Genomic DNA, 27,384 nt, shown 5'->3' on the forward strand with positions numbered 1-27,384 from the left:
TTAATTTAAAAAATGCCCACCATTCAGTGATGTAAAATAAATACTTTGGAGAACCTATTAACATGCATTACAGACCTGCTGTATAATTGTCTTATGGGAATTGTTCCAGCTACTTTTGTTGGTATTTTAATAATATTGGCTTAAGGCCCTGTTGCCAAGGATGGAGAGAAAAAGGTGCTATGAGCTCTCCTAGACAGAAAAAGAATTAATAAATTGATTAAAGCACATTACTGTGTGCTTTTCAAAGCAACCTCCTTCTTGGTCTCCACTCCCCTCTAAAGCCCAGGGGAGTGAGCCTGTGCTGGAGAAAGCATTTTGAAAGGGAAAAGTGTGGTGGGTTTAAGACCTGCAAGTGTCCAAATTCATCCTCCAGCAAAGACAGAAGTCATTTCTTCTAATTGGTTATAGAACTGAAGGTCTTTACTGGGAATGAAATTTTAGAAAAACTTTAGAAGTTAAACAAAAACCAAGTGAAAAAATGTAAATGATGCTTTGTTTAATAAAAGGGATCGACTTGTAGTTGCAACCTATTTAGAAAATAATACCCATGCAAACACTGTTAATCAAAAAACATATAATTTGGACAAATCTATCCTCAGATGAAATGTCTATGTTTTAAAAGCTTTTATCACTTGAGAAAAAAAGAAAAATATCAATAAACTAAGGATTTATCTTAAAAATCTAGAAAAGGAGGGGGGGAAGCAAAACTCTGAGGGAAGAAATGATGAAGACAAAACCAGAAATATCTGAATTACAAAAACAGTAAACGTGTTAAATAAATCAAAAATTAGTTATTTGAAAAAGGCATGGCAATATTCAAGTTACCCAAACTTAGATGATCTTAAGATAACGTCTTGGGCTGCATAAAATTAAATTTCCAGGTCCCCCTACCTCCTCAAATTCAAATCCTGAACATTTGAGGAAAGACCCTGAAATCCGTATTTTATCAAGCACTCCAGTTGATTCTTATAAATGGGCAACTTCAGGAAATCCTGAAAGTAGCCACTCTTTAAAAAGGCTAATCAAGAAAAAAGGAGAGGAAGCCCAAATAGAGAAGGTTATGAATGTAAGAGAAGTCAGAACCATATTTATGGAAAAGACTTTAAAAGTATGAGTGAAATGTCATCTATTACAGGGAAATCTTTTTATTATGTCTCTGACCTTTGTTGCTATTTCCATTCTGATGATAGATATTTTGAATCTCCTGAATTTGTCCTCCAAGTCCTCTATTTATCTCTATATATTGTTCACTTATTCATTTATCTAGTTAATTTTGCTTTTCTTATTAATCTCTGCAGACTTTTCCTCTGAGAATTTTGGAGGCTCTGATCTAAACTTCCGCACTTCCAATGAGTTTTTTCTTTGAATTCAGCGGTTGTACTTTTCATCAGAAAACGTTCTCTCCTGTTCTCATACCATTCTATTCACAGACACAATATCCACTGAGAACGCAACTTAGGGAATCTCCAAAGCTTTCTTTCTGGTTCAAGAAGCCCATTTCACACCCAAGAATTAGGGATCACGATGAAGAGGGTGTTTGCTCTGAGTCCCTAGATTGATCCCTTTTGGAATCAGCATCTCCTTGCAAACGTCCAGTTGTATATCTCAGCTTGCTTATCACGCAGGGAGTTCTGAGTATATTTGCGAGCATGGGTAGTGGAGTGGCTTCTGGAAGAGAGGAGGACACACTGTGCAGGACACTGCTGGAAGCGTCTAAGCCCAGATAAGGGAGAAAGGAGAGCCATGACTTACCGTGCTTTTTATATAGGTCAGAGGTTGCATTACCTATGGGAGCTTCATGGCTGCACCAAAGACTTTCTTTGTTGAGGAAGGCAGGTCACTGCCCACTTCTGCAGCTGCCATGAAGCCTCTTGATAGCAGCTGGAGGTGACAGCACCTATAGTGTTGGAGTGTCCCTGCCTGCACCTGGAGACACTGTTGTGATGAGAGCCTCCAGTAGCCATCTGCTCTGGAGCTGGACTGCCTGTTCCAGGACACTCGCCAGGAGGGAGGGTGGCTCCCCATCACTGCCCATGTCCCTGCCCTTGTGTCTCTTCTCTGCAGCATGAGCCATAGGGTTAGATGGAGCCCTGCCATTGCCTTCCCAACAACGGTGGGGCCCACAAGCCCAGCAACCTGCCCCATCCCCTCCATCTGGTTTCCATCGCGTGACATTTTGCAGAGATCCCATGAAGTTTCTGGCATACTTTTGAAATGCACAATTCCTGGTTTCTGGTGCTAATGCATTTTCTTCTCTTTTGGATTATTTTCTTTAAAAAAAAAAGTATTTATTTATTTGTTTGTTTTTACTTTTGTCTGTGTTGGGTCGTCGTTGTTGCGCACGGGCTTTCTCTAGTTGCGGCGAGCGGGGGCTACTCTTCGTTGCGGTGCGCGAGCTTCTCGCTGTCCTGGCTTCTCTTGTTGTGGAGCACGGGCTCTAGACATGCAGGCTTCAGTAGTTGTGGCACGTGGGCTCAGTAGTTGTGGCACACGGGCTTAGTTGCTCCGCAGCATGTGGGATCTTCCCGGACAAGGGCTCGAACCCGTGTCCCCTGCATTGGCAGGCGGATTCTTAACCACTGCACCACCAGGGAATCCCTGGATTATTTTCTTGATTTAAAACTGGGGATGGAGGAAGGAGGAGGAGACATGTTAAATGCATGTGCTTCGTTCAGTGTTTTAACTGAAAAGTCCACCACACTCTACTCACAGGGAGTTTTCTTCTTTCTTGCTAAAAAATGAACAAAACAAGATAGAAATGGCACAAACATGTTTCTAAGGAAGCAAGATCTGAAATGTCCTGTGCCTCAATCCCAGAGAAGCAGCATCCGGAGCTGTTGGAAGAAGCCAAGGACCAACGAGCTCGCCCCTCTGAGATGTGGAGCTCACTCCTCATGCCCCCACGAGCTAGCTTCCTACCTTTTTGAGGACAGTCAGTGGGAAGACTGTCTTCTCACAATTAGACTCTTTAAACCAGACACCTTCCCACTAATATTTCATTTTAGAAGGTTGAAATCTGGTTTCACAGGAAACTCATTCCACAGAGACTTTTCCCTTCCACTCAGATCCAATTATTGGAAACAAAGGTGTACACAGCACCTCCTTTAAAAAAAGGAAAAATAGCTCAAACTCGGGGGCAGCAGAAAATGAAACCTCAGCCATTCGTCAAAAGGCCCATTAAGCCCATTATTTTCTGAAAGGAAATCTTTTGGCAGACTTTTGTCAGTTCCAAATTTAGAGGTGCTCATTCAGGACGTGAGAGTGGAAATGATGAAGTTAAGAGAGGCTCCACTGATGCTATTTTTAAGCCAACCCATGTGTCCTCATCAGGCGGATGCAAAAGTTATTAGGAAAACGATGTCTCATTGGCTGAAAGCTTCTCCTTCTGTTCCCATTAGCATCTGCACCTCTCAGAGCCACTCGATGACCTACCTGCCCCAGAACACCTTGTAGCCCCACAGCCGGATTTTGACTGTAGCTGTAGTGACTCCTGAAGCACTGCCAGGGCCACTCCTGACTTTTCCTCCTGGAGCTCCAAGGGATCCCTGTTCAGTGCCCTTCTCGTCTCTCCTCAGTCCCTGGCTCCTCCCCCTTTCCTGAAGGAGAAAAATAAGGAGTGAGGTCATTGTAACTCACAGGGCTGGGGAATCACTGTCCTCTTGATGGGAAAGCCCTTCGCTTTTGCTCCTTCTCCTAGACGGTTGGTCTCTGGTACAAACAGCCCTCCCGCAGCATGGCTGGTGTTTGCAGGCGGGAGCGATGGGGTTGGAGCCCACAGTTTTGAATGCCTAAAATCCACAGCTTCCTCTCTGAAAGACCCTTGAAAAGATAACTGACTTCAGAATGTTTGACATACTTATCCAAAGGGGCAATTGTGAGAATCAGAAAGCATTATTCATGGAACACTGTACTGCATTGAAGGATATTCTCCAGAAATCCACGTCTACCTGGAATCTGTGAATGTGACCTTATTTGGAAACAGAGTCTTCGCAGGTGCAGCCAAGTTCAGGTGAAGTCACACTGGATTAGGGTGGGTCCTAACTCATTGACTGGTATCCTTATAATAAGAGGGAAATTTGGACACACACAGGGAGAAGAAGGTCATGTGACAATGGAGACAGAGATTGGAGTGATGAGAGTCACTATTCCACAGGTTCAAGGCCAGGGAATGCCAAGTATTGCTGACAACCATCAGAAGCTAGGAAGAGACAAGGAAGATTCTTCCCTAGAGCTTTTGGAATGAGAACAGCCCTGCTGACACATTGATCTCAAACTCTAGCCTTCAGAACTGTGAGAGAATCATTTCTGTTGTTTAAGCCACCCTATTTGTAGTAATTTTTCATGGCAGCCTTAGCAAACTAATATAGACACCCTTAGCATTGTATCTGGCAAATATTCCACACACAATAAACACACAAGTTTTTTCGGTAGCTAGCAATGTGTCTGAAACATAATAGGTGCTCAATAAATACTTGTGGAATGAAATGAGTAAATGTTAAAGCATCTCTTTGAAGTATATTTTAAGAACATATATAAGAATCTATTTCTAAATTTAAAAAGCCTTTATGAAGAAAAAATATTTATACTAATATGGTATTTAATGTTAAAAAAACTTTAAATAAAGTCCAAGATTAGCATAATAATTAAGCAAATTATGGTACACCCATATGGCAGAATTACATATAGAAATTTAAAACATTCATAAAGATTTTAATAATATTACTGAATATTATTGTAACATAAAATGTATTATTTTGATCTCATAAAAATTTTTAGCATCATAGAAAATAAGTTAAGGTGAAACAAAATGAATAATATAACTATGCTTAATTTATATTAAAATATATAAAAAAAGGCTGGAGTAGTTAGTTATCTATGGGTCATTGTAAGTGATTGTTTTTCTTTTTTTTTTTTTTTTTTTTTTTTTTTTTTTTGCTGTACACAGGCCTCTCACTGTTGTGGCCTCTCCCGTTGAGGAGCACAGGCTCCAGACGCGCAGGCTCAGCGGCCATGGCTCACGGGCCCAGCCGCTCCACGGCATGTGGGATCTTCCTGGACTGGGGCACAAACCCGTGTCCCCTGCATCGGCAGGCAGACTCTCAAACACTGCGCCACCAGGGAAGCCCTGTTTTTCTTTTTTGTATGTTTCTTTTCTATACACATTTGCTACAGTGAGTGTGTATTACATTTATGATAAAGAGAAACTTTATATTTAAAAAAACAACTCAGGTAGCAAAATAAATATATAGGTAAGTTATAGCATATAACCCTCTACTATTCCTTTTGTTCCAGCATGGATTTTGCAAACTAGAATGAAATGTGCTTCTGTCTGGTAACAGCATTTATAAAATGAATTACTTGGGACCAAGCTGGTATCTGCAGAGTGAAGAATAATCATTGACTGGTTTGAGAAGGCATGCATCTTACAGAGAGCTGTGTTCCCGTGAAATGCTGACCAAGGCTCTGCCTCAGCTGGAAAATGTATTGATAAGTTGTGTGGAATCAATCAATCAGTAAGTCCCACGTTAATGGTCACTGTGTGCCTGTTATTGTACCAGGAAACCATAAGTTGAAAATAAACTGAAGCAGAGAATTCTAGAATTTAAAGAAGAATCAGTGGTCGGCCAATTCAGCATCCTACCCAGAAGATGAATCTTCTCTACAATGAAGCTAGTGGGGCATTGTGACAGAACATAAATTTGGTGCCTCCAATGAAGTTAGTGTGTGTCCATCCTTATGGGTTTCCTCCCCTTGAATTTTCTCTGGCCCAGTGACTTGTTTCAACCGGTAGAAGGTGGAGGAAGTGACACTATGCCGGTTCTAGACTTAAACCTTAACTGCTCTTTCGTCTAGGTGAAGGCAGCCACGATGTAAGAAGTCTGACTACCCTGTGACCACCATTTTGGGAGAAGCCAGCCTAGCCATGTGTAGCAGCCACATGGAGGAGAACCGAGGCCTCTAGCCAACAGCCCCAGCTGTGCTTCTAGCTGACGACCAGGACCAACCTGCCAGCCCTCAGTGAGGCCACCTTCAAAGTGGATCCTTTGAGCCACCCAAATGATGCCCCATGGACTGTCCGTACCTAGCCCTGCTCAGATTACAGAATCCTGAGCAAATCAATAAAATAGTGGTTGTTTAAGCCACTAAGTTTGGGGATAATTTGTTACACTGCAGTAGATAACCACACAGACATCTAGTCTCAGCTCAAACTCTTCTAGGAACAGGAGACTCTGTGCTTTATGAAGTAATTCTTTCCATTTTTTAAAATAGCAATAATTGCTAGAACATTCTTTTCTACATTTAACCCAAATCTGCCTTCCTATCATTCACAGCCTGTCTCTATGGAGAGTAAGTCTACGTCCTCCTGCATGGCAGCTCTTCCAGTGTCTACAGGTAACCATGACCGTCACTCCCTACACCTCCCACCCTCATTTTACCCCCATGCCTGAGGCATGCATACAAGCCTTCTCTTTTTAGAGATAAACATCACTAGCTCCTTCTTCAAGTCCCATTCTTTCCTTAAAAGCTCAAACTCTTACAGTATATCAGATGTCATCTAGAAGCGCACAAGGGAGTTTTCTTCACTTTTAAGAGAACACCAGTATTTCAGGCCATGGTTTGCTCAGAAACATTTTGTCAGAAAATTACTGATTAGAAAAAATATGTATGAATTATTATTTATGTTTGCTGCAAATGCAACCAATAAAGAAGGTGAGTGAGGTTGTTATCTATTTAAGGCAGAGAATTCTCTTTGAGTCGTTTGGGTTGCTCTCAAAAGGCTTCAAAACCCAACTGTCCTTATGCAGACAAAGATTTTCTTTGATATGACAAGTCTTTTTCTAAGTTACTGCTGGAAACAGGCTGTGACACTGGGAATTCAATCATCGACCCAACTTCATGGTCAGTCAGTGCTGGTGACTGTCCCACAGCAGACATACGGAGCTCTGCATTTGCCATGAGATGGCCAAGTGATGGATGGATGCAGCCAGTGTTTCTTTGGTCCTTGTTCAAGTAAGACTGTGTGGATTATAAGAAGATGACACCTTAGCCGTTTTAAGGAGTCAATGTAAGATGGGATGGCATTTGGGGGCAAAGTGAATGCATATTATTGTTCCAGATATTTTTTCCCTAAAACATTGCAGAATTACTGTATTGTACAGAAGGGTCTCTATGGGGAGGAGTCATACAGCTGGGTTTGTCCCTCCAACTCTGTCACTCCTTGGCTTTCTTACAATGGCCTAAATTATAATACAAAATCTCTCTGTGAATTAATTTCATCCTTTATGAAACTGAAATAAATACAGCATTGGTGGAAACACTGACAAACTCTCTGTTAAACATGTTATAAATAATAACATGGCATATAAGTGTAAAGGTCACTGTGTGTCCATGTAGACACCCTTTAACACACTAGACCTCTTCAAATTCCAACGACCTCACCTTCACTCCACTTTCTCACTATTAAGAATAACCCTAACCATAAGTTTGTTTTCTACATCTGTGACTCTGTTTCTGTTTTGTAAATAAGTTCATTTGTACCACTTTACATAGGGAACTCTACTCAATACTCTGTAATGATCTATATGGGAAAAGAATCTATATAAGAGTGGCTAACTGATTCACTTTGCTGTACATCTGAAACTAACACAACATTGTAAATCAATTATACTTCAATAAAACTTTTTTTAAAAAAAAGAATAACCCTAACAAAGTTGTAATCCTGGCAGCGTCAGTATTTTCTGGAGTGGCTCTGGGGTAGTGAGCATTCATGCGTTGCCTCTAGGTTTGGGCTTTTCCATCAGGCAGAATATACATCTACAGCAGGCTTCTTCTACTCTTTATACTCTGATGAATCTCACAGCTTTACCTCTGTCCCAGGCTGAGCCCCTGGCCCTCACTCATTTGACTGGCCACCCTTCATCTCTACGAGGATGGCCCCCAGCATCTCAAAACCATCATGTCCCTGAACTCAGACTCCTGACCTTCCTTCCCAAACCTGGTCTCCTCCAGTCATGTTTGCCAGAAAAGACATAAGACACCCAGTTACATCTGACTTTTATATCAACCATGGTGAATATATTTTTAGTATAAGTAAGTCCAGTGTGCTATTTGGGACATACTTACACTAAAAAATATTTATTGTATGTCTGATTGCATGGGACATACTTATACTAAAAAATTATTTGCCAAATATCTATGCAATCTGATATACAGCAATTTTTTAGTAAAAGTACATCCCAAATATCATACCGCACATACTTATAAAAATGATTCACTGTTCATATAAAACTCGAAGGTAACCGGGTATCGTGCATTTTTATTTGCTAAGTCTGACAAGCCTACCTCCAGTGTTCTCGGCCAGGGGAGGGGCACCTTACCTACCTTACCGTAAGTATTCCATTAGCTCCCCTTTGTCCCCAGGACAAATCCTCAGTCTGGGCTAAGGTACTCCACAATCGGCTTCCTTCTTATTCTGCTGTTTCTCCGCTGTGCTCCACCCCCAACCCCCCACCATGCACCCACCAACCCCCAAGCCCACTGGACTCAGTGTCCCTTGGGCACTGAATTACTTCCAGGGTGCCTGAAATGGGCACATACTCTTCTCCATATCTGCATCTGGATAGTGGATAAAGTTTACCCAGATCTTTGTTAAACTATCTTAGATAGTGGGCTTCATGGAGCCCCCAGGGCAGGGGCTCCAGGCCCCTGGGAGCTAGCAGCAGAGGGGTTCCTGTGTGACTGAGCTGCTACTGCATTCTCTGTAACTTTGCACATGACTCCAAGTGTGCCTGTCTTCATCAGGATTGTGGGAGGCTAGGACCACCGTGGGAAGATGGCTGTGCAGCTGGATCTTGGCTGACAGTGGCCTGTGACCGTTCCTCCCTGACCCTTGGATTGTGGCTGTGTGACACTGCCATTTGCACTGGATGACTGTGAAGTGGTGAGAGCCGGCAAGAGGGAGGACGACGTAATGGCTGAGAACACTGGTTCTCAAATCTTGACTTTATAACGTACTAGCTGTGTGACCATGGGCAAGTCTCTTAACATCTCTGGGCCTCAGTGTTCCCATCTATAAAATCAGAAATGTTAGTTGTCTCTATTTCTTTTCTTTTCTTTTTTTTTGCGGTACGCGGGTCTCTCACTGTTGTGGCCTCTCCTGTTGCGGAGCACAGGCTCCGGACGCACAGGCTCAGCGGCCATGGCTCACGGGCCCAGCCACTCCGCGGCATGTGGGGTCCTCCCGGCCTGGGGCATGAACCCGCGTCCCTTGCATCGGCAGGCGGACTCTCAACCACTGCGCCACCAGGGAAGCCCTCTTTTTTTGTTTTTTAAGGATCTGTTAACTAACTTTTATTGTGGTAATCATTTTGTAATATATACATACACCAAATTGTACACCTTAAACTTACACAATGTTTTATGTCAATTATATCTCAATAGAGCTGGAAAAGCAAGTTTTTAAAATGAAAAGTAAGTTTTTCATTTTGATGAAAGCCATGTTATCATTTTTTTTTTCCTTTCACGGTTTGGGTTTTTGTGCCCTGAAAAATCACTGTCTAGACCATGATCACAAATATTTTCTCCAATAGTTTCTTCTAAAAATTTTATAGTTCTAACTTTAATATTTATGCCTATCATCTACTTCAATGAGTTTTTATATATCGTGTGAAAAGTACATGAGCTTATCTTTGGAAAGCAACAACAATACTGCCAGGCATGCCGCAAATGGTAACTTTCATGCTTATATCACTTCTAATTTTTCATCTCTGATCACTAAGTATTTTGTTTGGCTGTTAACTTTCTATCTCTCCCCACTTTGGAAAGATTTTGGTGAACAGAATTTCTTACTCACCTTTGCATCCCCAGGGTCTGGAGGAACTGAACGTATAGAAGGTTCTCAGTAGATATTTATCCTAGCTGCTGAGATGGCTGCAGAAACATGCCTTGCAGATTATAGAATTGTTTTCCAAAGAAAGAGATCTTTAAGCTGTGTTTTGAGGGATGAAAGGAGCTTTCCAGACAGAAACAGGTGATTAGAAATTCAAGAAGAGGCAAAATCAGAGAAGGGCCACGAGAAGAGCACGGTGGGCGCTGCTGCCCATTTGGGATGGTTTCGGAAGCAGCGTTGGAAGCACTGGGAGTGGTCATCTGGGACTCGGATGTCCACCTGCCAAGAGTGGCCTTAGTTGTCCTGCAAGCATCAGCCAGTCCCTGTGGGATTTGAGGCAGACGTGAGTGTCAGGGACGTTACCTGGCTGAGTGAGGAGATTGTACCGAGGGAGGCAAGTGTGGAAACAGGGAGAAGAGCTAGGAAGTTGCTGCAAAGGAAGAGCTGAGAGATGTCGGGAATCAGAATCCCGCCGCACAGGGCAGGGAAGGCCCCGTGCACTGCAGTGCTACACATCACGGAGGGTGCATTCCCCACAGCCAGTGGCAGGAATGGTGCCCGCTGCAGGGAAGGGCCGGTCCTGGAGAGAAAGGGCACAGACGGGACAGTAAGAGTGACGGGGAGTGGTGGGTTTAAAAGGGGACTCCCAGAGGACCGGGAGCCTCGGGCTGTGGGCTGTGATCTCCTTGGGTCTTGGAGTCACTTACGTGTATTTATCTATCAGGGCAGAGTTGGCAACAAGATTCATAAAGCCTCATTACCAGACTTCTCTAAGCTTCTGACTTGTGGGTTCTGGTTCAGGGGACCACAAGGAGAGTCACAAGAGCAAAATGAGTGAAGTTTGTGGAACAAAAAAGAAATGAGATCAATCCTAAGGGAGACTTAACGTCTTCTCCTCCTCTTATATCCAAACTGTGCATGACAGCATCCCTCGAGAGCTGGCACTGTCTCCAAGAAGGAGGGACCCCCATGCTGCTGGGTATGGACCCTGTGCTGGCCATATCATTCTGGATGCTGTTATAACTCAGGGTCCCCTTTGCCTCAGTATTAGCCTCTGAGAGGAGTGCCATCAACCCATTTTACAGATGTGAAGGCAAAGGTGCAGAAAGGCCACGTGACTTGTCCAAGGCCACAGTGCTCATAAGTGGCAGAGTCACGATTCAAAATCAAGCCAACATTTGCACTACACCACCAGACAGGACCTGCCTTAATGACCCTCTGCTCAGCATTTCAGAAGCTAGAGGTCTCGCCCAAGGCCATCTTTCCCTCAAGTAACCAAAGCCCCAGAGGCTTTCAAGCCTCCCAGGCTCCTTTGCATTTCTAGTCACCTCCACAGAGAAAGTCGTATAGACTTGGCCAAGGACGTGGCCAAGGTCATAAGAAGCTCGCCATGTAGAGCCTCAGCGCACTCCTCACTGGCGACCAGGATCTGGCCCCCAGCTCGTCTCATTCCTGGCGGAGGCGGGTGTCCCGTGAGATGCACAGCCTCCGCCCCCGCAGCTTCTATTCTGGCCTCCGTCTTGTCTCCTTTGATCCTCTCCCCGTTTTTTCTGAGATTCCAGGGTTTCTGAAGTGGACTTCTAGGCGAAGTGACCACTGTGATCAGAAGCTAGAGGCTTTAAATGAAACAGGAAAAGAAATGGGTTCCATAAAGCAGCCATTAGCCACTGTCCCTTGCATTATTTATATGAAAAATAGGCATGTTTCTTCCTCTAATTCTGATGAAACCCAGTTTTAGTAAGAACCGGAAGAGCAGAATTCATAAGAAAGCCAAATGAGGGTGCAAAGTCAGGCATTCCTTTTGTGTGTGTGGTTGTCAGTGGAGAGGCAAAGAGCTTAAGACGTCAAGGAAAAAGAAGGAGAAACTACGTAGAAATGAGCAGATGCAAATGTAAATAGTTACTCAGAGATAAATGGATATGCCAGATGCGTAAGGCATAGAAGGTTTCAGGGGGGGAATTATAGCTCAGATCCAGGGAGATCACATAAGATATATGATATTGCAGGTAATTGTATTTTACTCTAATCCTCGCTGGGAAAGAGACAGAAAGTTTGACTTCATGTCTCCTTCCCTGGTCTTTTAGTTTCCTCCTGGCCAGCCTCAATTTGGGGTTATTTCTATGTTAATCTTGAAGTAACTGTGCACTTCTCAGTTATCCCATGAGCCCGTCCGTCGTGGCCCTCACCTGGACAGGTGTGGCCAGTCTTCTGCTTCCCGAGTCCCTCCAGGACTGCCTGGCCGGACATAGATCACATCCCACCTCACCGGACTGCCTGTCCTCCTGACCTTGAGCTCAGTCTGCCGAATCTGCGTCTGTGCCCTTCTCACACAAGTACACATACATGTGTGCGTGCACACACACCCACAACACACACAGTAGACACCCACAATGTATACACAATGTATACACATATACACACACCTGCAATACACAACACACAGTACACACCCACAACATATACACACAACACATACACAACACACAACAGTCATATACACACAACACATATACAACACACACCCACAACATATACACACAACACATACACCCACAATATATACACAACACAACACACACAATATATACACACAACACATACACCCACAATATATACACAACAGAACACACACACAGTATCCACAGCACACACACACACATACACAGATCATCGTCATCGTTTGTGGGCTCTAGGATGTAAGCTGACCCGACGTCTCAGTTCTCCCTTTGCCTAGCTCTGATTCTGGAACCTGGCTGACCCCCCTGCCTTGCAGCTCAGGTCAGCCGAAATTCTTCAGACTCACGGAGCTGATTCCTCACTCAGCTGTGACCTGGTCCTGCTACCACGGCGCATGTGGACAGTCGGTATTCAGGCCGTGTCTGAATGGTAGAGACGTTAATCTAGAGTCGAACCATCTGAACAGAGAGCCCTTCCTGACCGAACCCAGCTCACCTCAGGGATGCTACTGGGTCTGAGATTGTACCACTAACGAGTCACTGCACTGAAATTTTAATTGAAGAGCAAATCCACCTGTGCATAAGGTAAATTATGTAAAAGGAATTGTTAACATTTATCTGCAGGGATTACAACCTCGTGCTCTGGATCGGTCACTGGGATCCAGTAGTTGCGTCACTTGGTCGGTTCTCCACACCTGTTCATCAGGGTGGAGCTGGCAGCACACCCGTGGGGCAGGTAGGGTGGCATCAGGGCCGCCCCCTCACTGATGCCAGCACATCCTTTACTGAATTCGGAAGCCAGTGCACTTTCCTGGCTGCAGAGAGCATTAAAGTCTAGACCCCAGAAGAAGTTAATTCAGTCCGCTGGAGGACATAACTGTATGACGTCTGGAAATATGCAGGAACGGAGGTAATTTTTACCACGTGTACTCTTGTCATTTATAAAACATGTTCATAGGCCCCCAGACGATACGAGTGGAGGATGGTGATTCTCAGAGGTGTCACCAGGGTGGAGGGGGTGGGGCGGGCATGGGGTCTCCATTCTGGATGGAGAATAAGAGAGTGGACAGAGCACAGGATCTGGAGTCAGAATCTCTTTTGTATTCACTCAGCCTCTTGGTGCTGTACCATCCTGAATAAGTCCCTCCCTCTCTCCACAGACCCGGTGTTCTTGTCTGTAAAATAGGGGTAATAGCAGCCCCCTCACAGAGTCACTCTGTTAATTAACTGAGTTCTTGGGACGCAATCGGCAGCAGTGCCCAGGAAATGGTGCCGTTTCTCTTATCAGCAGCGCCAGTAGGTCACCATTCCTATTTAAGTTAGTAAGTTTCTGGAATCATTTTAATTAAAATCACTCCCCAGGGCTTCCCTGGTGGCGCAGTGGTTAAGAATCCGCCTGCCGATGCAGGGGACACGGGTGCGAGCCCTGGTCTGGGAAGATCCCACATGCCGCGGAGCGGGTGAGCCCACCACGGCCACAGCTGCTGAGCCTGCGCTCTAGAGCCCGCGAAACACAACTACTGGGCCCACGTGCCACAACTAGTGAAGCCCGCGTACCTAGAGCCCGTGCTCCGCAACAAGAGAAGCCAGGACAGCGAGAAGCCTGAGCACCGTGTTGAAGAGTAGCCCCCGCTCGCCGCAACTAGAGAAAGCCCACGTGCAGCAACAAACACCCAACGCAGTCAAAGATAAATAATAAATAAATAGATTCATTAAAAAAAAAAATTCTCCCCAAATTGACCATCTTAGGGACTGGGCGACACTGAGTTGGCGGCTGGGCTGAGCTGAGGGGTCCCAGAGGCCACGCACACGTCCCGGCAGCCCCCAAAGGCTGGCCTCAGCCGGGACCCTCTGTTGCAGAATCTCAGTGCCTCTCCACGTGGTCTCTCCAGCTTTGGATGTGGCGACCAGGGCGCCGAGAACAAGGGGCCCTAAGACAGGAATCGGAAGCTGCCTGTTTCCTACGGCCTTAATGGGGAAACTAGTACCAAGTCACTTCTTCCATGTTCTGTTGGTCAAACCACCCCGCAGCACACCTGCGTACAAGGGGAAGGGGCGTGGGCGCCGTGTCTCGAAGGGAAGCGTGTCAAAGAACCAGGGCTGTCTTTAATCCACCGCTCTCCCTTCCTCCCTCAGGTCTGGTGGCGAAACATCACTTCTTCACTGAGGCCTGCCTCACCCCCCATTTTAAATCGGTGTTGCCCCTCCCTCCATGTCCCATGCTCCGAACCCCTGCCATGATTTATTTCTCTCCATGAAGTGGTAACTATCTAATATTGTGTATTTTACATATTTACATCTTTATCGTCCACTTCACAATGTTGAAATACAGGCTAGCTCCGGATCTAAGTTTTTGTCCATTTTGTTCCACGCGATTGCCCCGTACCTACAGAGTGCCGGGTACAGGGTAGACATTCAGTACAGAGCTGTGGAAAAGATGGCTGCCAGCTGCTTTCAGTACATCAGCAACTTCCCTTTGTCTCCATGCAGACATCTGACGGAAGACCTCAGGCTCTGGGGCAGTTTTAAAAAGTGACCACCTGTTCTTTGGCCTCCCTTCCATCAAGAGGCAGGATTGTGGCCCTTGGATCTGGGCAGCTTGTGACAATAGCATGTGGGAAGTGACACTGTGTAACTTCTCAGGCTAGGCCAGAAAGGGAAGGCAACCCCTTCCCTTAGAAAGCTCCACCTGGAAACCAGCCACCACGCTGAGGAGCCCAAGCCACAGGGAGAGGCCACGTGTAGGGGTCTGGCCCGTAGATCCCGCCTTTCAGTGGTCCCAGCCCAGGGCCCAGACGTGTGGTATGGAGCCTCTGAAGATCCCAGCCCTTTACCGTTCACATCTTCCCAGGTGAGGCCCCAGACGCCATGGAAAGAGATGAGCCATTTCTGTCCAAATTCCCGATTCACAGAAACAGTGAGTATTAAAAAAAAAAAAAAAAAAAAAAAGGTTGATGTTTTATGCCACTAAGTTTGGGGTGGTCTGTTACACAGCAACGGGTAACCAGAATCCACATCTTTATTTTCTTAAATCAAATAAACGTGGTCAGACCCCCAACCTACTAAGCTTGTCAGGATATTCCATTTTAGTCGTGCTTTGGGAGGTCCTTTCCTGATCCTCTGAGTGTGGAACAGTCATTGGAAAGAATCTTCCATCCTGACTGCTTGGTGAATCATCTCTCCCGAGCAGGAGACCCATCTTCCCAGGCAAGTCCAGGGACGTCATGCACCCATGTTCCCTGAACGGGGCTCTGTTCCAGGCTCCGGGACACAACTGAGAAGAAAACGGAGCAAGTTCCTGCCCTCTGGGAGCTTACATTTTAGACCAGCAGTAAATAGACAATCGCTGACTAAGGTTTAAGCCTTCCCACGCAGTGGACCCGTTTTTTTTTTTTTTTTTGTCTAATTTTCTTAAATTGAAGTGTAGTCCGTTTACATGTTGTGTTAGTTTCTGGCAAACAGCAAAGTGATTCCGTTATCTTTGTTGATGCAGTCTATTACTTAGCACATACTCTCTAATTCTGCAAACCATAGCCCTCGATATGAGCATCAACTCTCAAAGTAAACCCAGAAGGAAAATGTGTGAGATCATCAAATTCTCATAAACTGAGGCACGTGTGGCCTTTGACTTAGATTTCCTGTTCAGTGAAGCTTGGCGCTCACTTTGGAACTGTTCTTTTTGTTCCCCTGACGCTTGCATTAGAAGTTAGTCTGACCCTTCACCTCTCTGTCGATTGGCTAATGATCTGAAACCACCAGGACTGGAAATTCAGTCACAGCCTCAGTGTAATTTAAAGACCTATCACTAATGTGTGTGTGTGTTTATTTTTTTGAATTTTATTTTATTTATTTTTTATACAGCAGGTTCTTATTGGTTACCTACTTTATACATATGAGTGTATGTATGTCAACCCCAATCCCCCAGTTCATCCCACCCCCGCCCCCCGCCACTTCCCCGCCTCGGTGTCCATACGATTGTTCTCTATGTCTGTGTCTCTATTCCTGCCATGCAAACCGGTTCATCTGTACTATTTTTCTAGGTTCCACATATATGCGTGAATATAAGATATTGTTTTTCTCTTTCTGACTTTGTGTGTGTGTTTTTCATCTCAGGCTTTAATTGCCCATGTGATTATTATTTTGTAATGAACTGGCAATCAAAGGCACACAACAAAATTTAAGTCACTGCTAGATTAATTTGTGGAAGAAATGAAATTTCTTACATTTGGTCCCCCTCTCTTCACTTTCGTCTCCAACCCAAGTGTCCACATTTCTTCCACTGTACACTCTGGAAGCCCAGGGCTCCCCGGCTGCCAACCTGCCCCACATTCCCTTCTGTCCCTCCTTCTTCCCTAACCACCCAAGCACCTCCTAGGAGCCTTTCCATTTTAATTAGGAAAATAGCTCATAGAATGTGAGGCGTGGGTGGCGGGGGAGGGACAGGCGGGGCTTTAGGGACAACTTGGTCCAGCCTCCTCATGTTGAGGTTGGGAAGTCTAAGGACCAGAGAGGTAGCGTGACTTGCCCAAGGTCAGCATTATCTTGGAAGCTGGAGAGAAATCTTAGCGGGGCACAGAGTGTGGGGTGAGGGCAAAGGGGAAGGTGGGAGAAGGAGGGAGTGGAGGCAGGATTTCACACGTCTGACAGCCCGGAAGGATTACATTTTAGCCTTAAATCACACTCTGTGAGCAGTTCTAATCTAATGCAAACTCTAAATATAATTCATATGAAGTATGTTCTGGAAATCCTTTTTCCTAAGTATGTCTTCAATTATTAAGACTCTTTCATTGGAGCTTGTATTTTCCTCAAATCAAGAAGAGAAGAGAATATTTCTCAGAGGCAGAAATTTGGGTGAGTTTTCCCTTTCACCTCCCTCTTTGAACTCTTTCAGCCTTGCTTGAATTCTTCGCAATAAGCATACATAATTTTTACAGAAACTAAAAAGACCTCTTTAAACAAAAATTGGAATACTTTAATAATATATTTTATTACCTTAATTATACAGGTAATTACAGCTTTGCAGACCTGACCTTACAGAATTGGATTAAAAGCTAAATATGCAAGATACAAAAAAGCAGTTTAAAAAATTCATAGTATAGATCATGATTAATGTGAATGCCTCTTGGAGCATTTATAATTGTCCACGGGTATATTTTCACCTGAGCACACCCTAGCGTGGTCAGTTCTAGAATCCTCCCAGAATGGAAAGAGCTCTTTTGGAGAGCAGCACAAATCTGCTGGGATTGATATGTTGTTGACCTGTAATTTTCAAGGACTTCTAGATTCATCCAGAAAGATGCATAAGAACTGTTTGGAATGGGGGGAGGGGGAATCCAGATAACTGGATTTACCAATAGTAAAGCAATAAAATTAATTAAGAGCAGCTACTGCTGGGAAGTGGAAAGTAGAAATTTAATATTATTTTCCTGAATAATTTATGCTAAGCACTCAATACAATGCCTAATGTATAGGCAGCACTCCGTAGATATTGTCAATCATCATTGTTATACGTTCCTGAGGACTACAATTCCCAAAATGCACTACTCCTCTTCCATTCTGCCTACAACTCCCAAAATGAACTGCTCCTCTTCCATCCAGCCCCTCTGCCTACTCATTACCATTCTGGGAAAAGTGGAGATGAGAGCTTGTGGGAAAAGGAGAATGCAGCCCCCAAGCCGGGAGAAGTAGCTGACCACACAATTCCCTTGATGGTGTAGACCGTAGATCCCTAAATTAGGAGATAGAGTGATTTTTTTAAAAAATCATCCTGATTTTGTTCAGGCAAAGCCGTGGAGTACCACCATTAGTTGAATCCCCTGAATTGTCTGTTTATTTGTTTGCCTGTTCGATTTTACTTAGCTCTGTTTTGTGTTACAATTGATGTCAATTCCTCCATGATAATGGCATTAAGATGTCTGCTATGTGGCTTCCCTGGTGGCGCAGTGGTTGAGAGTCCGCCTGCCGATGCAGGGGACACGGGTTCGTGCCCCGGTCCGGGAGGATCCCACATGCCACGGAGCGGCTGGGCCCGTGAGCCATGACTGCTGAGCCTGCGCGTCCGGAGCCTGTGCTCCGCAACGGGAGAGGCCACAACAGTGAGAGGCCCTAGTACCGCAAAAAAAAAAAAGATGTTTGCTAGTTGTCAGTGTTCCACGTGGTAATGAGTTTTAGCATTTTGCTGTTTTTATGGTTGTGTTAGTGAGAAGTTAGAGGAGGGTCTGCATGATTTCAGACTGGAAATGAGACCAAATTTCTGAGTGATTCTTTGAGTTATTTTACATTTAGAACAAGAAAGGCACCAAGTGTTGCATCAAAAGACATTACACAGTGTAAAATGTACATACGGTAGAGTCTTTCTCACACCTTAAAATTATACAAAGCATAGATTATTCAGGAAAAGAATAAAATGGCTCCAACTAAGAAGAGGCCAAGTCCCAAATTTTCAGGTAACCATATTTTATCTTAGGAACAATTTTGAGAGGTAATAAGAATGATATACATTACAATTTTAATGAGATGAATATTGCTATATCTATAAATTAAGTCAAATCATATGAAATTGTCATTTTTGTAGGTCAGAAAATAGTTACATATTGACAATTTCAAATGGTTCATCCTAGAAGCTGGATTTTTCACCAAACATTTATTGAGCACTTACTATGTGCAGGACTCTGCTGTGGGGCTCATACTTTTGAGGAAGACCTAGCACTAGCTCTCCAAAAGGCAACTTGGCAACTTTTCAGAGATCCCACTGAGCTACTCTCAAATAGAGATGTGGCTGACAGTTCAACAGGCAAGATGGACACACTGAAAAGCTTTTGTGTTGTTTTTAATGTAGACATAACAAGCTCGAAGCTCAAGGACACAACAAAAGGTGCTGATGTCAAGAGCTACCGTACGTCACAAGGAACAGCCGCAGTTGCTTTGGGGACACATCGCTAGCAGCTGTTTACTCTTGCATGACGTCACTGGATATGGGCCGCTTGTCGAGCAGCTACTGATGTGCCTGCCAGGAAGATTCACCTTCAACTGACAACAGTTTGGTTATAAAACCCACACCAAGAGCTGGTCTGGTAAGAGGCTATGATATCAAGTTACGCCGTGAAAAGCCACCATCATTAGCCATTGCCAACGGAAACCACCACCGGCAGAAGAGAGACAATTCAGCTGGGAAGATGGGGCCTCCCCTTATCCTACTGTGACACACTGGAGCGGGACATCCAGGGAAAGCAAGAAAATGTTCTTTTATGATACCTTTCACTCTGGAAAAAAAAGAACAATTTGCCAAGGAAATCTATTGAGTTTGAAGACCCCCATTTTTTTTTTTAAAGAAAATCTGCTCTTATTTTTATTTTTTTTTAATGTTTGAATGTTTTGGCTATGTTGGGTCTTTGTTGCTGCACGCGGGCTTTCACTAGTTGCGGCGAGCCGGGACTACATTTCATTGCGATGCGCGGGCTTCAGTAGTTGTGGCTCTCGGGCTCTAGAGCGCAGGCTCAGTAGTTGTGGCGCACGGGCTTAGTGGCTCCGCGGCATGGGGGATCTTCCCGGACCAGGGATCAAACCCGTGTCCCCTGCACTGGCAGGCGGATTCTTTGTCACTGTCCCACCAGGGAAGTCCCGAAGGCCCCAAATTTTAAGGTGAAGGCTCAGATCAGCTACTGAGAGTTGAAGTGTAACCAGCCTTAGGATTCCCAAGGAAGACTGTGGCCAGACTGCATACAGTAAATGTTCGCTCATTGATAGGAAGCTTGCATCTGATGTAAACCTTCTCAAGGAAAAGACAGGCATCTGGAAATGCTTGCATTTTCTCAGTGAGTCTGTGCATTTTAATTTACGCTTAATTGTGCTCTGTGTGGCAAAGGTCAACACACATCAAAAATCTTAAAAATGTTTAAATATCAAAGTGAGGTTGAGTAACCCATTGTGGTACAAGTAGGTGTAAAACAGATTAATTAAATACAATTAAGGAAATGTTATGGTAGTTTAAGCTAACTAAAAAGGAAGAGGAAATGCTCTCTATTCAACCATAAAATTATCAATGAAGAAAGTTTCATGAGCACCATCTGTTGAGATATTTAATATTAAACTAGATAAATAAGTCAAAAATACTTTGTCCTCTAATTAGAGGAAGATTCCAAACTGAGTCACAGAAAATCCTGAGATAATACAATCATTACTTTTTTACTTGGAAACATGAGATCTTCAAAACTTGGAATTGTCATTAATTCATGGAAAGCTGCTATGAAGTCCCCTTCATAATTTGGGGATAAGAGAAGTGTTTTTTCTGATATCTCTCAAAAATAATCAAGGAAACCAGTGTGCTTCCACAAATCTCACAAAAAAATAAGAAGAAACCTCACTGAAATTGATCATGGCATTGATCATTGATGATTATAGATAACAGCTATAGATATATACATACATACACACAAACTATACCTATGTCTGTCTATTTATCCACACATGTGATACAAAGATAAAGTAATAATTGGATCTATTACATAAAGTAATAATTGGATCTAACCAGATCTATTACATAAAGCAGCGTGCTTCCAAAAATGAATGAGTATAGGAAACCCTGTTTCTAATGGCCACAAATAATCTGACCTTCAAACTGAATTGACAGAAGAGCAAAGAAGGCTCATCAGACTCATCATAACAGTCAACGTGACACAACTTGCAACCTACATGTCCGTTGATAGGTGAATGGATGAAGAAGATGTGGTATATCTATCTATCTATCTCTCTCTCTATCTACACAATGGAATATTACTCAGCTTTAAAAAGAATGAAATCATGCCATTTGCAGCAATGTGGATGGACCTAGAGATCATCATACTAAGTGAAGTAAGTCAGATAAATACAAGTATCATATGATATCACTTATATGTGGAATCTAAAAAAAAAGAAGATACAAATGAACTTATTTACAAAGCAGAAATAGACTCACAGACATAGGAAACAAACTTACAGTTACCAAAGGGGAAAGGGAGGGGAGGGATAAATTAAGAGTTTGGGATTAATAGATGCACGCTACTGTATATAAAATAGATAAACAACAAGGACCTACTGTATAGCACAGGGAAATATATTCAATATCTTATAATAACCTATGATGGAAAAGGATCTGAAAAAAATGTGTTCGTGTCTGTGTGTGTGCGTGTGTATGTGATAACTAAATCACTTTGCTCTACACCTGAAACATTATAAATCAACTATACTTCAATAAAAAAATTACACATCCTATGACATAACATATATTAAAAAGGCATAACAATGTTACCTATTATTAATGGATTTTAGCCATTATTATAAAAACAATTGCACATCCCGCAGTTTGGGGCCACTGACCTCTGCCTGGTAACCCCATTTCTTAGGTGCTTTACCATCTGGAGGGAATACAGGCATGGGGATTCCAGGTGTCAGAAAGGTAGGTCCCTCTGGGGGCATCAATGTTCCTTTCCAATATTTCCAGTTCTTTCCTTCCAGACAGTCCAAGAATTGTTCTTCCCTGCTCCGTGCAGTCCAGACGTGGTTGCATGACTTGCTTTGGCAGTTGTGAGTGTCGGTGGCATGTGTTACTTTGGAGGGAAACATTTAAGTGGCAGCAGGGAGACCCTCCAGTGCACTCGCTTTCCCTGTCTCACCAGTCGAAGAAATGCAGTGACTGCGGAGGTGACACCAAGCCACCGCACGGAAGAGTGGCCTGCAGTGGCCTTTGCACCAACAAGAACAACAGCTCTGTTGCTTTAAGCCTCCGAGGTTTGAAGCCATCATGGCAGCGTTGCCAAGCCTATTCTGACCGATACAAACCCCAACAGTAAATTAACCAAATTTCAGGCTTTAAATCAATCTCCTTTAAGTGTAGTTAGGATAAATCAGTTTCCCAAGGCCTCATCAATCTTGGGGCAATTGACAACATGAAATGTCTAAATCTTTCAAGTTAAAGAACGGTACCTGAAACTGCAAAGAGCCTGCTGGGGTCAAATCCCAGAAGTATCAGCCTTGTCTCGTTAAGATTCTTCAAGAAGATCAGTTAGGGGCTGCAGACCTCAGCTCAGGGAAGGCTCCTGACCACGAGTGGAGGAGAGTCCACACGCCTTCTGTCCACAGCAACTACACACAACACAAGGCAACATCACTGCAACCCCTGGTTGGCTCTGGGCAGAGTTTGGCCCCAGTCACAAAACTGGTTGACATCCAGATTACCTTTGACAGCCTTTAAATAGCCCCCAAAGTACGACAGACTCAGCTTGGGTGTTTTTGTTTGTTTTGCATTTAGTTACATACATTCCTGTGCACCAACTGTTGTGCAACTGGAAAATCTGAGCTAAACCACAGGAAGGAAAAATGGGACTTGTATGTGCAAATGTCCAGCTATGAAATCATTCTGCCCTTAAAAAGCTACCAAACCCCTAACAATGGCAGGGAGACGGGGACACGAATACCTGCTAGTAGCTGGGTTTGTTGTTTCAAGGACTAACACCCCCAACCCAAGGCCTGATCATGCCGTGACACAGAACTTGAAAACTTATGCTCAGTGAAGGAAGCCAGACATAAAAGACCCCCTATGTGTGAACCTTTATATGAAATGCCCAGAATATGGAAATCCATAGAGAAGAAAGCAGACGTGTGGTTTATGGTGAGAACGAGCGCTGGCTGGATTTGCATCTCAGCCTGACCCACGTTCCTGGACCTCCCACCCCTCCGAGTCAGGATTTCCTGCTGTGGTCTCAGGGGCCACCTCTCCCTCCTGGGCCCCTGGTCACTGCTCCCCCAGATCTGGGGATGGAGTGTCGCATCACGTGAGGGCGAGGGTCTGAGTCCTTGCACAGACACAAGTGCGGTGCAGCTGTGGGGTTGCTTGCCAGTCTCCGCGCTCTTGGGAGAGTGCCTCACAGGCTTAAATGAGAGGAGGAGAGTTTGGCCTTATTCTTGGCCTGAATTTCCTCACCTCATGAGCTGATTCTGCCAACGCCATTAATCTGTTCCTAAACCATGTGTTGGCCCACGGACGGCGTTCATCTATCTTCACCCATGGCACATTGTTCCTTCCTCTATTAAAACTATATTCTAATTGCAAAGGGGCTCTGCCTGGAAGCCCTCCATCGCTCCAAGTCTCTGCCTGCATCCTTAATTTGGCAGGACTTGTCTGAACACAAGAAACACTTGGAGCCTCGGGAAAGCCGAGCAGGTCTAACTGAGGCAGCAAAAAAGGATACTGCTCTAAGTAAGCCATCAGAAGGTCCCCTGCGCAGAAGTGATTCTGCCTCCCCTGAAACATTGATGCCAGCCGTTAGCCCAGTGCAAGTGAAGTTCATGACCAGAGCATTCTGCTAGACTCATGCTGGCCAATCTGTTACCTACAAGCTCTGGAAATCAGCCTCCGGATGAGAGGAGATGCTGCCTGTCTGCGGCTGGCTAGTTCACATCCACTTCCTACCCAGTCCCGCAAAACAGCATGGTGGCCTCCAGTGAGCCGATGGACGGACAGACAGACGAAGGCCTGCCCGGGCTTGTGTCCAGCACTCTGGGGCTCAGGATGGGCAGGAAGTGGGTTTTCCCATCATTTCCCTGTATTTTATGTGATCTTCATCTCCCAGGAAGTGCCCCTGGGGCCCCAGGGACATCACACGGCCGGGGACAGCAGAAAGAGGACAGCCCCGAGGTGTGGGGAGAACTAGGTAATACGGGGCTGTACCGGGAGCTTGGGGAATGGGTCAGACTAATCCTACTGACTTTGAAGGAAAGAAGATACTCAGAAGGTCAAGAGAGCAATGACCAGATCTCCCAAGTTGAGTTGGGGTGGCTTCACCTCTCCTCCCTCCCACGCCTTGACCTCCCAGGGCCACATGCCTGGGTGGAGTCCTGGAAACCAGGTTCAGAATGGGCATCAGCACGGCTGGGTCTGGCCCTTCTTCCCACGTTCTCCTCTCTTTTTCCTCACAAACTTGCCCTTGTGGGGAGTCCGTGTGGAATAGGCTCCTCTGGCGTGGAGTCTTCATGGCTGGGACCCTCTTGAAGAGCTCCCCTGAAACCTAGATGTAGGAAAAGCGGAAAGGCCGGGGCCGTGCATCCGAGGTCGACGGCAGGCTGCCCAACACTCAGCATAACTCAGGAAACATGGGCTCGAGTTTAGTATCGGGGAAACCACGGGTTACCTCTTTTTTCTTTCTATTTTATTTATTTGTTTATTTTACATATACATGTATCTATTCTTTTTCAAATTCTTTTCCCAATTAGGTTGTTAATAATATCGAGCAGAGTTCCCTGTGCTATACAGTAGGTCCCTGTTGGACGGACCTAGGGCTACCTCTTAATAGGTGTAACCTCCTGTCTGTGCACCCAAACTCAGACCATCGTATTGGATTGACCTGAAAATTGTTTCATTTAATCACTACTCTGGCAGCAGAGTTGTACTCTAGCTTCCAGAGAGAATCGCCAGCCTTATTCTAAACACAGATTCATCACACAGAATTTTCCAGGCTTTGTGATGGAGGGCAGAATCCACCTTCACGCTGGTCGCCCTATAATTAAGTTTTCCCACCTATCGGAGCAGAAACTCTGAAAAGGCTTTCTGCAGAGTTTAGGACTCTATTCTAACTTGACTCGTTGGGAAAGCAGTATCAGGAGTTATGACTTCCTGTCCGTTTGATCTCATTGTCTGAGTCTATATTCTAAAGGTGCCAACGTACGTTTACTCTGAGTGGTTAGATGCCCTGGAAACGCTTCACTGAGCATCTCCATGAACCCGTGTTAATTATTTACAAGTCTTAATAGGTTCCTCTTTAACAGTTTACTTGTTAGAGGTCATTGTCAACTCGGAGCCCCTGGATCTGGGTTCCCACAGAGCTCACCTGGGAAGAAGGAATCACGAAAGCCTTGCCAACTGTTCACAAGGCCTCTGGCATCACTTAGTTTGTCTGGTCACTGAACGGACAGCAGAATGTCCTCATGTCTTCTCCAGCCACAGAGGAAACTTGACCCTCATTTCTTCACGGCAGCAGCTCACCAAGTCTTCTCATGGTGGGTCATCCAGCCAGATGCACCCCACTGTACATAGTAGCCAGGAGGCCTGAGCACTGCCCCCAAGTGAAAGAAAAGAAAACACGCTAGAACTTGAACAAGCAGCATTGCACACAACTCACAAGTACGACACTGGACATTTTGCTAGAACTTTCTCTCCCAATAGTCCTTCCTCCTCCCAGCAGTCCTGGGAGAGAAACAGTGCCGCCCTTGGAGGCCGAGTGCACATGCTCCCTGGTAAGAGTGGTGATGCACACACCCTCTGTGCCCAGGCCAACACTGGGGACATCTCCTTCCCCTGGACAGCATGGCTGCCTCTTCCTTTAGCACTGACCTTCTGGCTGACCTTTGCTGACCTCAGGGACAGTACACACTCCTCTGCCTTAGAAAGTCTCCTTCGGTGTTTTTGAAGGTGATTAATGTCCATAGAACTCTGAACACACACAACCGCCTGTTAATGAAAAGCAGAAATGGGAGAGAGGATGTGGTCTTCTCCGTCCTGAGTGAGTCAAGCTCTGGGCCGGGTGCCTCATCCTGAGTCACTGGGCTGCTTCCTGCTGCTTCCTCATCAGCTATGGGTCCTGGAAAACACATTGATGGTTTCCTTTCCTAAGCTCAGCAGACGGTCTAGCTCAGCTCTTCACCGTTTAGTAGAAAAGAATTCAGTGTTTGTCGAATGAATCCAGTATATAAAATTTCTCTTTTTATAGATGATCTGGCAAACAGTAAGATCTCTTACGGAGAAGGTGAAATGAGAATTGTCGTAACGTGCTTTGCTGATCCTGTGTTCTTTTGAGCTTCCGCCAGCAAAGTAGCTAAGCAGATGCTGCTGGTAAACGTGTTAACAGCCTTGCTATAGGTCAGCTGATCGTCCTCGGATGTCTCCACACTGACAAGGCACCTTCCTGCTCCTCCCGCCTCCTTGCAGAAATCAAATTAATCTACTATTAGAGGGACCACACCACAACTCTCATGGGCCCTTTGCCTTTGTAGGTCCCCCCCCCATGCTGATAGAATTTTTGTGGGCCCAGTTATGGGCTGAAGTGTATGGCCCACCCCCAGCCCCACAAATTCACCTGTTGGAGTCTAACCCCCAGGACCTCAGAATGTGACTGTTTTTGGAGATAGAGCTTTTGATGAAGTAATTAAGATAAAATGAGGCCACAAGGATGTCCCTAATCCTATCTGACTGGAGTCCTTATAAGAAATGATTAGGACACACAGAGACATCAGGGGTGAGCTCACAGAGGAAAGACCATGTGAAGAGGCAGCGAGAAGACGGCCGTCTACAAGCCAAGGAGAGAGGCCTCAGAGAAACCAATCCTGCTGACACGTTGATCTTGGACTTGCAGCCTCAGAACTGTGAGGAAATAAAGGTCTGTTGGGTAAGCCACCTAGACTATAGCACTTTGTTATGACATTCCAGGCAAACTAATCCAGGCCCTAAAAAATTTCATTTATTTCTGATGTGACAAAAAAACTTAAAACATCTTTGACCCTAAACGTTTATCTTTTTCTGGTTTTAAAAGAAATTGGAACATTTCTGTGGGCTCCTTGAAGTATGGTGGGCTTTGAGCACAGTGCCCCTCGTACCTGTTGGAGAAGTCAGCCCCACCATCACTGAGAGCACCTGGACCATTTTGCACTGAAACTGGTTTTCCCACTGATGCTGGTTTCCATCCCTGTATTCCACCCAGGGTGCCCGACACAGCAGCTCTCATTTCATTATGACCCAAAGCCAGACCGCCTGGATAAACAAGTGTTTCCATTTTGTAATCCAGCCTCCGCCGAGAACCTTTGTGGGGTGAGGCAATTTGGAAATACTTTGATAAATGCCGATTTAATAATCAGCAAGGAGGCCTCAGACAATGATTCATAGTCAGAACAGTGTCGCCTCCAGGTGACTGTGCCCCAGCAGTGGGCAAAATCTCTCAGTCCCCTTGATTAAACTCAGTGATGCATTTGAAATCCAAGTAAGATTCCAGAGGTGGAAAGGACTCGTAAGAGGTC

General features: G+C 44.9%; 1 long non-coding RNA gene across 1 annotated transcript; it reads right to left on the minus strand.

Annotated features, from left to right (window-relative positions):
- Positions 1 to 23,151: 23,151 nt before the first annotated feature.
- LOC137225737 (uncharacterized) lies at positions 23,152 to 25,859 on the minus strand. The gene is made up of 3 exons (XR_010943999.1): positions 25,709 to 25,859; positions 25,206 to 25,430; positions 23,152 to 24,386 (listed from the first exon to the last, which is right to left on the minus strand). It is a non-coding gene; the product is annotated as an uncharacterized lncRNA (long non-coding RNA).
- Between the last annotated feature and the right edge of the window lie 1,525 nt (positions 25,860 to 27,384).

Source organism: Pseudorca crassidens, chromosome 6 (genome assembly GCF_039906515.1).
Source record: "Pseudorca crassidens isolate mPseCra1 chromosome 6, mPseCra1.hap1, whole genome shotgun sequence".
NCBI lineage: Eukaryota > Metazoa > Chordata > Mammalia > Artiodactyla > Delphinidae > Pseudorca > Pseudorca crassidens.